This window comes from Notolepis coatsorum (assembly GCF_963971535.1).
Source record: "Notolepis coatsorum genome assembly, chromosome: 8".
Taxonomy (NCBI): domain Eukaryota; kingdom Metazoa; phylum Chordata; class Actinopteri; order Aulopiformes; family Paralepididae; genus Notolepis; species Notolepis coatsorum.
In genome coordinates this window covers 56,340,501-56,354,184 of record NC_140172.1, presented here as the reverse complement: position 1 = coordinate 56,354,184, position 13,684 = coordinate 56,340,501, and the positions used below count along the sequence as shown (strand labels likewise).

The following is a 13,684-nucleotide window of genomic DNA, read 5'->3' as shown; positions in this document are numbered from 1 at the left end:
GGGTGTTTAAAGACAATGATAGGCGTTTATTCAACATCCAAGAAGGCTAACATACAACTGTGTTTTACTAACTCCAACCGGGACTATTGCCGCTTTTCCACTGCATGTTGATGTTAGAACGTCTCCTCCTAACGTTACCGGAGCTGATAACATTGTCTGGGCTGGTGGTCCGTGACGCTAAAATGTCCGTGGGGGACCCGGCGCCAACCCATAGATAGTTCCAACTCACCGAATTACGTAATCCACCACAGTTGCACTCAATATTTAAATAATGTTAGTCTAAATAAATGTAGACAGAAACATAATAATTTCAAGCAGAAAACGAATCTTTCCATTAAGAACTGACAATCAGGGAATTTAAACATGGTTGACATTGTTTTTGTGTGTTTATATTAAAGAAAGGAAAGTCTAGTGCTGGCTGAGCATATTGTTTGTTTGCACTAAGTTAATACTTTGACAAATGTAGCCTATATTTTTCAGTCAGTTCGGTCTTTGTGTGCCAAACATTATTAAAGGCTGTAAACACTGTAAACCTTTTATTTTATTTTTAATAAATGAGAAGCATGTTTAGATTTGAGTGTTAAATTTTTTTTAATAAAAATTAACATATATCGAACTGAAAACCGTGACCCCAAAATCGTGATACGAACCAAACCGTCCCATTTTGTGAACCGTCCCACCCCTACCGTTTATCATAAAAATGCAGTGCCCCCGAAATACAAAAAAAAGCCCCTGAAAATCAATTAAGGGGGGCAAAAAAAGCCCTTGAAAAAAAATGTTAATTTCTAACCCTGGTCCCTAATGTCTCTTTGGAATTGAATCCTTGCTCTTGCTCTCTCGTCCAGTTTATTATCTATTGATTGTACATTGGCCAGCAATATGCTGGGCAATGGCGTTCTGTGTCGCCTGGATCTCAGTCTGTTTCGAATGCCGGCTCTCCTTCCTCGCCGCCTGCGTTCTTTGTTGTTGTTGCCTGGGCCGCAGCTCAGGATCTCAGCTGGCCATTGTTGTTGTTCAGTGAGCCGATCCAGAGAGCAATCCAGATGCTAAGTTTTTCTTAATCCAATGTCGATGAGTGACTGCCGGTCATACACATTAAATGCACCAACAGCTGGTACAAACAAAACTCTTAAAACTATAAATATTAACAAAAGTAAGCACAGTCTCGTCGGAGCGAACAGATAGGCAGCCGGACGTAGCAGCGCCAGCCCCCCTCTCAGTCATGTACCTGCACGACTGGCGGGGGGGTGCTTAGTAATATATGTGATTGGGCCAGCCCAGTGTCAGTCAGTACCAATGGGCCGCTGTCCCAGCCTAGTAGTGGGCCGGTCGTTGACAAAAAAACTTTTTTTACAAAAGATTTTTTTTTATCAAATCATAACGGCCCAAATATGCATCGGCCCACCGGGCAAATGCCCGGTATGCCAGATGACCAGTCCAGGCCTGAGGGTCCCCCATTTTCAATTCATCATAACATTTATGACATACAGATAAACAGTACTGTTACATCCAGATATTTATGACATACAAGATATACAAATTTACAGTACACACTGTCCTTTATAAAGAAAATAAACGTAAATAGCTATGTAACGTTACAGTACAGGACTATAGATGGAAATGATAGCTTCTTGCTAAATCTGGTGCACCCATCCATTTGTTTAATGCAAATGATTGTCAGTACACACTGTCCTTTATAAACAAAATAAACTAAAGGTGCCTAAATTATGCATTACTATATTTAGATATAATAGATAATAGCTAAGCTACTGACATTGTCATTGTGATAATGTCAGTAGTAGCTAGCTGTATCTATTGTTTACACTTGAAATGTGTATTTTTATTTTGTGTGCATTTTTCTTTTCACAATATTATTTGAAAAATATTATGTAAAATGTAACTGAGTTGCAGCACTTAAAAAAACTATTTCTGAGTTGCAGCACTTAAAAACATTAAATGGACTGTCGATATATCTTATTAAATTGTGGACATTTATTCATTCCCACTTATTAGACACTATTTCTGATGGTAAAATGAGCATAAAAAGCAAAATACAGAATTCTGAAATATTAAAACGGAAAAAACTGAATTTGGGAAAGAATTTAATGGAATTTGGAAAATAATCAAATGGATTTCATATGGCTCTAATAAATGGTCAGTCCTTGCGAATTGGAATTCATGAAGACATCTCATTGTAACTGTAAGTACAGTTTGTAAGACAATTATGTTACCAAAGTCTGTATACCTTTTGGCAAGTTTTATTTGTATTTGCTCTGCAGTAGCTTATGTTGGACCTTAATTCATTAGACTGTGAGTAAAATATTGCATAGGCAATATTTTTTTTGGAAGTGTTCATATTTGACTTGGTGGCACTAGAGCGAGTGGGGGAGAATTGCGGATCTAGTTACAGCATGTTTGTCAAGTGCCATAGAAATAAGGGCAATAAAAGTTTCTCTCCAGTCGGTTCAAGGTTCATTTGAAAGTCAATATAGGCCTACACTGTATTTGCTGCTCCCTGAGCACACGGCTTAGGGGCGGACAATAATTCAATATTATTGCTTATCGTATAAGGATCATATTGTGATCAGGATGTTGTGAGAATTGACCAGTGAGATCTTCATTATTTGAGTTTTGGTTTGATATCACACTTTACATTATCATACAGTTCAATGTGATGAACAGCTAATTTCTTTCCATCAGTAGGAACAAGGATTATTTATCTTGTGATGTCAACAGATATTGTGGTATATATCCCTATCATAAAGAAATCCAAATGATTATGGTGATATTAATTTATTTCATAATAGCCAGGCACATGTTTTATGTATTAACTCAACTTTGTAACAAAATCGTATTTCTTCTCAATAAGTGCTAGTAAAAAATTACATGATGGGGAATCTCTGAGGTCTCTTCATAACCTGCCATCCATGTTTTGGGGACAATAAATACAGCCATTTATAGGCTATACAGTGTAATAGTCCTGTAATGAGTAAAGCACTTAATAAAACTGCCAGGATAGACTTTATTGTCCCCCAAGGGGAAATACTTTCCACACTGCACACATTACTGCAGTACATACAACATCTAATGACAGACAGCAGTACATACTTTAGGGCAGGGGTGCCCAACCTTTTTTGAACCAAGATCTACTTTTTAATTTGCCACCTAGCCGAGAGCTACCAGCCCAAATGTGTCCTACTCTCGGCTAGTATTAGTATATATATATATATATATATATATATATATATATATATATATATATATATATATATATATATATATATATATATATATATATATATATATATATATATATATATATATATATATATATATATATATATATTAAGCATTACATCACGCGCAGGAGTGGTTTGTGAAAAATAAACCATGCCTAGGGGTGGTCGTTAGACCCCCCTAGGCATGGTTTATTTTTCACAAATTACGACTGCAAGTGGTGTAATGCTTTTATACAACTGCCACATTCATCCAACCTTATTGCTATACAATAAACACACATTAATCGAAGATTTATTGAAAAAACCATCCGCCACAAAAAGTAGTTCCCACAACAACAAAAAAGAGAAGTTGCCTCCATGTGGAAGCAGCTCGGAAGTGCATCCAACTGTTCTCAGTAAGACATCCAGCAACATCCAGCAAACTAACACATCCAACGGTCTCTCAACTAAGACATCCAACAAACTAACACATCCAACTGTCTTTCACCTAGACATCCAACGAACTAACACATCCAACTGTCTTTCAACTAAGACATCCAACCAACTAACACATCCAACTTTTCTTTAGTTTTTAACCTACTTTCTATAGAACTTCATTTTTAGATGCTTCTATAGAAAGTAGGTAAAACAAATTAAAAAAAAGTTTTCTTTGCTCTATAGCCCTATTTTTTTATTTTATTTCTTAAACCTACTTTCTATAGAATCAGCTGGGAGGTGCGCTGTTTTAAGTGAGCGTGGGTTATTGAATTGATTGATTGCTAATTTTATTACTGTCCGCCTTGTTTCCAACTGGTTAAGTTTAGGCCCTCTTTCAAAGTTGGTTTGGAAGGAGTTTGGAACCAGGGCTGGTGGTCTATCGCCCTGCTCTAAAGACAAACTCTAACCTTAACCAACTTCGAAAGAGGGCCTAAACTTAACCAGTTGGAAACCAGGCGGACAGTAATAAAATTAGCAATCAATCAATCAATCAATTCAATAGGCCATGCTCACTTAAAACAGCGCAGCACCCAGCTGCTTCTATGTCTCTCAGTCTGACTCTCCTCCGCCATTGCAGACAGGAGTGTGTGTGTGTGTGTGTGTGTGTGTGTGTGTGTGTGTGTGTGTGTGTGTGTGTGTGTGTGTGTGTGTGTGTGTGTGTGTGTGTGTGTGTGTGTGTGTGTGTGTGTGTGTGTGTGTGTGTGTGTGTGTGTGTGTGTGTGTGCAGGCACGTGCACACATAGAGCCCAAGGGGTGCTTGAGCACCTGCCTTTTTAAGCCTCATAAAAAAGTGCCCTTTTTGAAGAAAACGATTTAAAAAAAATCTTTATTTTTATTTTTTTTATTTTATTTTTTGCGCATTTTGCCAACTGAAAAATGTCAGGATAGAATAAAATATTAGGTAAAGAGAGAGAGATGCCCCATATTCCATTGCAGTTTGCACGACCTCATCAGCATGCCTCTCCGCGGACCTATAATATATTTTATGCATAGCGTGGGTGGTGATGATGATGATGATAGAAACTAGGGATGCCCCGATCGATCGGCCACCGATCGTTATCGGCCGATAATCAGTATAAATATGTGATCGGTGATCGGTGATAATGCTTTATTTTCGCCGATCGTCAAAACCGATCTCACTCGCTGTTGAGTTCTGTCTCAGACACCGGGTGGTGCGGCGTCTGCTCATCCCTCCAGCCCCTCCCGCACGCATGTAAACACGGGTCTAGTCTAGTCTAGTGGGACGGGAGGACGGCGTCTCCCTGAGCTACGTTACAAAATGACCCAGTCAACTATTCACTTTTAGTTTAATACATGATGAGGCATTGTCTAACCGAACGGTATCTAGCCGGCTAGCTATTGATAGCTCCTGATATCAACAAATGCTCCAGCAATAGTCTAGTAGAGACGTGTATGATACCTGTTAGCTCGCGTTAGTGCAAGTTAGTTCACTGTTCAAAACGAAATGTCCCATTGAACTAAAATATACTAAATATTAACGTTATATATCCGGCTAGCAGTAGCTACAGATAGCTCCTGATATCAATGTCTTATAACACTGATTCGACGCGTATTCGAGCTGAGGGCATGCTGAATGTGATATGACCAAAGCACAGTAACGTTATATCAATAGGGTCCAGCTGCAGTGCAGGAGAATCCTTGCCGTAGCTCGAGGCTACTCGAGTATAGGGCCCAGCTGCAGCTCCGGAGAATCCTGGCTGTAGCTGGAGGCTACTCGAGTACACACAGACAGTGGAGCTTGTTGCGTGGTGGCGATGTCTCGCAGATAATACAAGTACAAGTCTAATTATATAATATATATATTTTATTAAAAAATATATACTGTATATTATATAAAATAATTTAAAAAAGAATTTAATAAAAAAAACTATATAAAATAATTTTAAAAATTTTTTAATCAAAAACGATCAGTATCGGATCGGTATCGGCCGATATGGCTCACGACGATCGGTGATCGGTATCGGTGGCAAAAAACGTGATCGGGGCATCCCTAATAGAAACCGCTGTGGCGCATACAGTTGAATGCTGGTATTACACTCATTGAGGGACACGAAGAAGTCAAGTCCGATGGGATTTGTGAATCTCAAATACAAATCGGGATTGGAATAAAAAATGCATTTATATTAAACAATACAGAATATACAGCACTTCTTGGGGTCTGTAGGGTAAGCACTTATTCCCTCCCCCCTGAACATTTATGGAGATGTATGGGCATTTTAAGTCAGTGATAAAAGTGTCTTTCAAGGATAAGTAAGCTCCTGCACTGATTATTATAGTTCAATATTCAATATTTGATCACCAAAAACCCCCAAAAAGCATAAAAATTATTATTTTGTTCCACAATGACTCATGACCCATCAATTACACAATACAACATTGTGTAAGAGACTAAGACATTCGCAGTGACAGAATCGGTTTTTATTTAGTCGTTATGACGCTATCAACATATCCATTTGTAAAGATTATTGTCCGCCATCTTGTTTTTTTTTTATTTATTTTTTAAACTCGCATGCGGAGTGATAGTGATTCGGTTGTGGGCGGGTCCTGGGACCAAGAGCGTGGAATATGACAGATACATACGTGTAAATTGACTGTTTCAGCCAATCAGAATCGAGAAATGTGCATGCCGTTGTATAAATATATATATAGTAGTAGTATATATGATGAATTGAAAATGGGGGACCCTGATGTAAACAAGATGAAAGTCTTTCTCTGATCTGCATCCCCTTAACAATTGTATGTATTGAGCTGTACTGTACTGTACCCATTCTGCAATCTGTTAATAAAGTTTTCAATCAATCAATCAATCAGTAGTAATAGTATTACCCATTCAATATGCACATGACAGAAAATATTATATGGCATATAATATTTTCTGTCATGTGCATATTGAATGGGTATATAATATAATATGCTATTTTATATATCATTGTAACAGTGTAGTGTAGGAATTACAAGAATGACAAGACTGTAACTGTAACTTCTCACGTTTATTTCACACTCTGCATACACACTGACAACACACACACACACTCGGTTCAATGGGCATGAGAAAACATATGTTTACATTGCCAAAGCAAAAGTGGAACAATACAATCAAAACAAAAATATATGTACAATTAAAAGGGAATATGAATGATGTGTAAACAGAGCTGTCACATTGCAAAATGGAATACAATCAAAAAACAATTCCACAAAAAGGTCTGTCAACAGTCACTGATAGTTCTCCTTTATCTGTTTTATTATTATTTTTTAATTAAATGTCTCTACCTCTGTGTGATACTTGGAATTACCGAAGAGTGAATCGGCAGCCACAGTCAATGCCTCTTTTACACAGTCGCCGTCTTTGAAGGATTTTTCCTTTTTAGCGAGAATGTGACTGACACGATAAGATGCAATTGTTGCAGGTTTTGCCTTGGTGTTGGGCTTCGTAAAAGTGGACTGTTGTCCCACTAGTGAAGACTTCATCTGCTGGAGTTCTGTTCTTCGTAGGACTGTTTTTGGAGGAAAATCCGTGCAGTGTTTCTTGTGCATCGTTGTATAATGCCGCTCCAAATTACCCTTTTTCGGCACAGCCACGGTTTGTTTGCAAATCAGACAGACTGATTTTGCGTTGAAATAAACAAAAAAGTAAGTCTCCTCCCACTCTTCATGGAAATGATATGTTTTTGGGCTTTTGGCTGCTCCGGTTCTGCTTGCGGCGCTGCCGCTGGTGCTATCCGGTATCTCGTTGGAGGCGGCGTTGGAGCTGCTCCCTGGCGGCGGCGGCAGCTCGTCGGAATAATGTACAGTTTCCTCCCCCTCATATGTATATATTTTCTGTTAGGATCTCTATTTAACAGTACTGTATATTTGCATATCTTGTATTTCACAAATGTAACAGTACTATGTCATGTAGATGTATGTCATAAATGTCATGATATATATATATGTTGTCGTGTATGTCATAAATGTCATTATGAATTGAAAATTGTGTGTATTGAGCCGTACTGTATTGTACTCATTCTGCAATCTGTTAATACATTTTTCAATCAATCAATCAAAAAAGGTCAGAGCCGGACATCAAAGAGTCAATTATAGGTTGCTATACATGCCTGTATAGCAATATACAGAAGATATGTACAGTATATATGCCTCAAATTAATAATAATGCATAACGCTGGTTAGTTACATAGCAGGGGACACAAACAGGCTGGATAAGCTGGTCAGGAAGGCCAGTAGCGTGGTTGGGGTGGAGCTGGACTCCCTAGCAAGGGTGGCGGAGAGGAGGAGCCTTGCCTATCCCCAGGCCATCAGGATGCTCAATGAACAATGATTGCTCAATGAACAAGGCTTGAACAATGAACAATCGTAACAACCATCAAATGCACTCACAGCACACACATCCACACGCACACACTCACTTTAAACAAACAACTCACTGCTGCACCCACTTTACCCACTTTAGACTAAACTAAACACACTTTATATTTATTGGCAAAGAATTTGCACTACAACCCATACCTCATTACACCTTACTGTAAATTGTACCTAAATTGTACCTCATCCCATTTCTGCATTGTACTGTATATTGTATTGTAACTCAGTTACTTTCTACTCTGCATTATACATTGTATATATGTATATATTGAACACTTTTTGTCTACGTACTTGACTTCTATTTTATACTCACTATACTTTTATACTTATCTATTTTTATCTAGCACAATCTCTGGAGCAAAACAGAAAGAAGCATTTTATATAAAAGTATTCTGTACTTCTGTATGACAACTAATAAAGAAACTTGAAACTTGAACTTGAACTTGCTAAGCTCCAGGCCATCAGGGAAAACCCCTCCCACCCACTATACAGAGACTTGGCTGACAGGAGGAGCATGTTCAGTGCCAGGCTCACACTACCCAAATGCAGCACTGAACGGCACAGGAAGTCCTTCATTCCAATAGCCATCAGACTATACAATGCATCACTGTGCCTCACTGCATCACTGAGCACAGAGTGACAGTTACCATCTTCATGGACTCTTAGTTTTAAAACAGCATTGGGCAATATTACACCTACTGTAGACCTCAGTATATTTGTACTGTATTTATTTACTGTATATTGTATATATCTCTCCATCTATCAAACTCAGCCTGTGCTTGAGCATTAGCATCTGCAGCTAATGTATCTGTCGCCATTAGCATACCCCATAGTCCTTTAGCTTTTAGCAAGTGCTCCATCTGAAACTTCCAGTTGCCCAGTTCTCTGGTCCGCTCAGCCGGTCAATAAACAGCTTGTCATCCATTGTGAAATCCCACATTACTGTTCATCTCACACAAAACTCTGTGTAGCTTCTTGGCGTCGATCTTGGCCCATAACCTGTTGTATATTTACCAGAGCGTGTTGCACCATACAGCATTTACAAGCAGAGCAGAGGTGGTATTTAGTGATAGTGCCATCCAAAGTCTGATCTGCTAATGAGTGTTCATTTATGTTAATACTTGGAGAAGTAAATAGTTATCTGACAGCAGTGGGGGCAATCAAATATTATGTATGTACCTTGCATTCATGAAATACTTGAATCCCTTTCATGTCATGGGGCAACTTGATAATTGAGTGAGAAAACACTTGTTTAAAATACTTTTTGATTTGTAACCAGTTGTATAAATGTAAATAAGCACAGCACTGGTGGCAATACAATATTTGAAATGATGCATGTATACTTCAACTTCAAATTACTTTATTTTCCTTTCGGAACTTCATTTGTGCAGTGGTTGAAAGACAAACATATACATACTCACATGCAAATACTTGAATTAATATGAATGAATAATTTCATGCCATGGGGCAACTTGATAGAGTGATACAATTAATTTAGTTTATTATTAATTTAATTTATTGAGTGATTTGATTTTTGATTTGATTTGAAATCTCTATTTCGAACATGTAAATCAATACAAACAAAATAAATAACTAAACAAAATCAAAACATAACTCAAACAGAATAACAACTAAAAACAAGCAAAACATAACTCAATTTACATGTTAGAAAAGGAGTAGGAAGAAGTATACACTTATTTAATCCTACCCCTTTTCCACTATTCAAATGAGTGTACTAATTTAAAACATTAAAAAAAAAAATATATATATATATATATATATATGTGCAAAAAATATATATATATTTAAAATACTTGTACAGCACTACAATGGCTGCTCTGCTTCTGGTCTCCAGTCCAGTGGCCTTGCTGGCTATTGGGCTCTTAGACAAATGTTATTCTTAGAACAATAGACCCGTTACTGATATTGGGAGTTGTGCCTATAATTTACTATTTCGCTCTGACCTGGTGAATGACCTACAATGGCTAACATGTTTTAGGTTTGTTAATAGTAGACAGCCCTTGGGTGAACAATTATTGTTGTAATTAGGAATCTCTTTTGTAATGTCTATCAATATAATTAAATTTTTATTTCTGTTTTAATTTTATTTATTCTATTTTATCTCTATTATCTTGTCATTATTGCAATATGTTTTTGTCCTGTGATGTCTTATGTATTATTATTATTATTATTATTATTATTATTATTATTATTATTATTATTATTATTATTATTATTATTATTATTATTATTATTATTATTATTATTATTATTATTATTATTATTATTATTATTATTATTATTATTATTGTGTTGTTGTGTCTTTCATGTGAAAAAAAGAGACTTGTACAGCAGTGGTGCCAATAAAATATTTTCTATGAACCCCAATGGCTGAAAAGAGTTGTCCGATCTGCTATTGGTAAAATAATGTAACCTAATACTTACCTTTATACCTTACCTGCTACACTTAGGCTACCTGTCTAGATAAACCCAACTTCCTTTATACTTACCGGTCATACGTAGCTATATTATATAAAAAGAAAAAAATGCATGTCAAAAAAAATTTACTTCCGTTTTTTTGGTGCCCCCCCATACAAGTTCATGCCCCGCCTGTGCCCCCTTGTTAAAAAATTCCTAGAATCGCCACTGCTGACCCCTATCTCTTTAAATGGGGAGTCTCATCTGTACCTGAGAATCTGTCACAATAAAAAGATTGTGGTTAATTTTAAACATCTTTAAAACCTACAATTCACATAAAAAAATGCAGTCAATTATAAAATCACATCACATTTAAGTATTTTCTCTTAATGCGTTTGATTTGTAGCAAGTCATTTTGTTGCTGTGATACAGATTTCCCTATTCAAAACCCCTTCAGTGCTTCTCCTCATAGCCTTTGTTTGGTTGTCTCCACACCGTGTTTGACTTAGAGGGCGTCCCTTTGCTGGCAAAACAGCCATGCAAATGAGGGGCGTGGCCACAGGATGATCTTGAGTACAGGTGAAACCGCAGGTGTGTGTTGGGGTTAACACACGTTCATCTCACAGCTGGCAGGAGTTCCAGCACCGATTAACAACGCACAAGCCTTTTGGGATATAGCAGCAAATCAGGTATGGACACTAATTTATTCAACCTTTAAACTGTGTGCATGTTAGGGAAGACACTTTCCCTACTTACTGTTAAATTCCTACTAATGTCCTACTGTCCTGTAACAGTGTGGGGGAAAGGCCGGCGGAAATTGTTTGCGCTTTTATATTAAATGTTTTCGTATACAGCGAGTCCATTAAATAAACATTAAATTATTAATGTTTAATCATATGCTTGGAATTAGTACAAGAAAGTATACGAAGTACCGAACATACATTGTAAAAATACTCGCAGGAAAGTACATATGGGAAAAAAATATATACTATAAGTATATGTACACATATACAAAGAATATAATTTCACTTTGGAAAAATATAATATTTGTTTTGCTTTGGTCTATACCTCCTACTGGTACTTCAATGTAGAGGTGGAAACTGTATTGAAATGAAATACTCAAGTTACTCCACATTTTACTTAAGTAGGAGTAAGAGTACATTTTGATTCTATATAAGTCAAAGCTTTTGTGGCAGTAGTCCCTTTATAATCATACCAACAAAGCTCATGTTAGTTATGTCTAGAATAACTGTTTTACTGTAAATTACTCTGTAGTCATCATAAAAAATAAAATGTAGTCAATTAGAAGTAAAAGTAAAGGCTTTTAGAATTACTAAAAAGTAGTTTTACCTAAAAAGAGCATTGTGATTAGTCACTCTCCACCCGTATGTCTGTTGTATGTCTGCGTGTCAGGCTGGAGCTGACAGCTATAGTAAAACTGGTCTGACTGAACTCGCCAGTCCTTTATGTAAACAAACTTGACCCAAAACAAGAGCAAAAGGTCCACAGTAACCCAACGAGAAGAGGAGCTACAGTATACTGCACTAGTCAGTCAACGAAATAAACATCTAGAATATGTAGTTTATCCATTGGTATGTAGTGTATCTTAAGAATTATAGATAGATGGATAGAAAACTGTATTGCCATTTCATGGTTAATTGGGATTTGTCTTGGTGCCAAACATACAGTACATACAGTATAAACATACAATATAAAAACACACAAGAATACATGCAATGCAATCCCCACAATAGAGGTATTTCACAAACAATAAAAAAAATGCTACAGTACCTAAAAGAGCTCAGTGTTCCAATTTAAAGTGCATATTGCCTTAAAGTGCCTGTGCTAGCCCTTATGGTACAAAGTGCATTAGGACTTGATGTTGTTATTAGAGTGAGGTAAACAGACTGAACATTTTATCTTATTAGATAAAACCAATGATTTATATATTTTTTATTGCAGATAAATATAGCAATATCACAATATTGTGACAGTATCGTGACAATATTGTATCGTGAGGCCTCTGGTGATTCCCACCTCTGGTATATACAGTTTGTATTGCCACAGCAGTAGACCACAGCCACCTAAACTAAACATATTATTTTATTTTCCATTTCAATCACTATAAAACGTCCATGAATTCAGCAGCCCTGGCCTCACACAGCCTCTATGGTAATCAACAGCCATGCAAAAGGTAGCTACTTTGCATAAGCAAGTGGCAACACACTTATCCAACATAAAACAGTCAAAAAATCACAACAGTCTTAAGTTAAGGCCATGTCCACACGTATCTGGATCTTTTGCCAAACTGATATCCTCAGGCTCTGTTTAAAAAAATCCTCGTCCACACGACAGTGTAAAAAAAAAAAACCTGATCCAGACGCAAACACATACACGCATATAAATTGCTCCACCAAGCATGCAGGCCAGTGGCGATAAGCGATATCTCAAATACCATAGTGGTATACGAGCGGTCAGGACGATTGAGAAACGATAGGAATTGTCCATTGGTTCACCCAGCCCACGTGACCATTCCTAGCATTTCCATTGGCTATATTGACATACATAGATGATAAATAGATAGATAAAGCGGAGGTTTAGATGCTTTCCAGAGGAAATAACCAAAGTCACGATTCAATGCTTTACTTCTGCGCACTGGGCGACGGAGAGATTCAATGTTGGTCACAATCTCCGGATTCTGAAACAAAATATGGCGAGTCCTTATCACTAATTACAACAAGACATTCATTAATTGCATTGTACTGTTCAAGTGTGGTGCCATCGTCCTCAACTATCCGCAACATCAGAGAGCATCAGGTGCAGACCTCTTCTGTCGTGCGTCTATTAACTAAATTTAGAATGCAATTAGGCTTTTAACTGAAGCCGGGCACAAAACTAGACCTGTTTAGCAAAACATAAAATATCTTTGCAACAGTTTGTGATAATGCCTCGCCTTATTTTGTTTCGGAATCGTGATATTGTGATCTCAAGGTCTCAACATTGTATCTCTCGAGAAATAAGCTGACGAAAAAAACGTCACTCGCCACTTAAATAAATCAAACGCATGTATTTAACAACCTCAAACGTTCGAAACACGGTTTATATTAACTTATACAACGGCATGCAAATTTCTCGATTCTGATTGGCTGAAACAGTCCATTTACACGTAT

The 13,684-nt window shown here is 37.1% G+C and overlaps 1 protein-coding gene across 1 annotated transcript in view; it reads left to right on the top strand.

Annotated features, from left to right (window-relative positions):
- The first annotated feature begins 11,111 nt into the window (after positions 1-11,111).
- tmem45b (transmembrane protein 45B) overlaps positions 11,112-13,684 on the top strand; it is a 38,318-nt gene continuing 35,745 nt past the window's right edge. The window contains exon 1 of the mRNA XM_084319609.1: positions 11,112-11,203. The gene's annotated coding sequence lies outside the window, so the exon portion shown is untranslated. The remainder of the gene's footprint in view (positions 11,204-13,684) is intronic.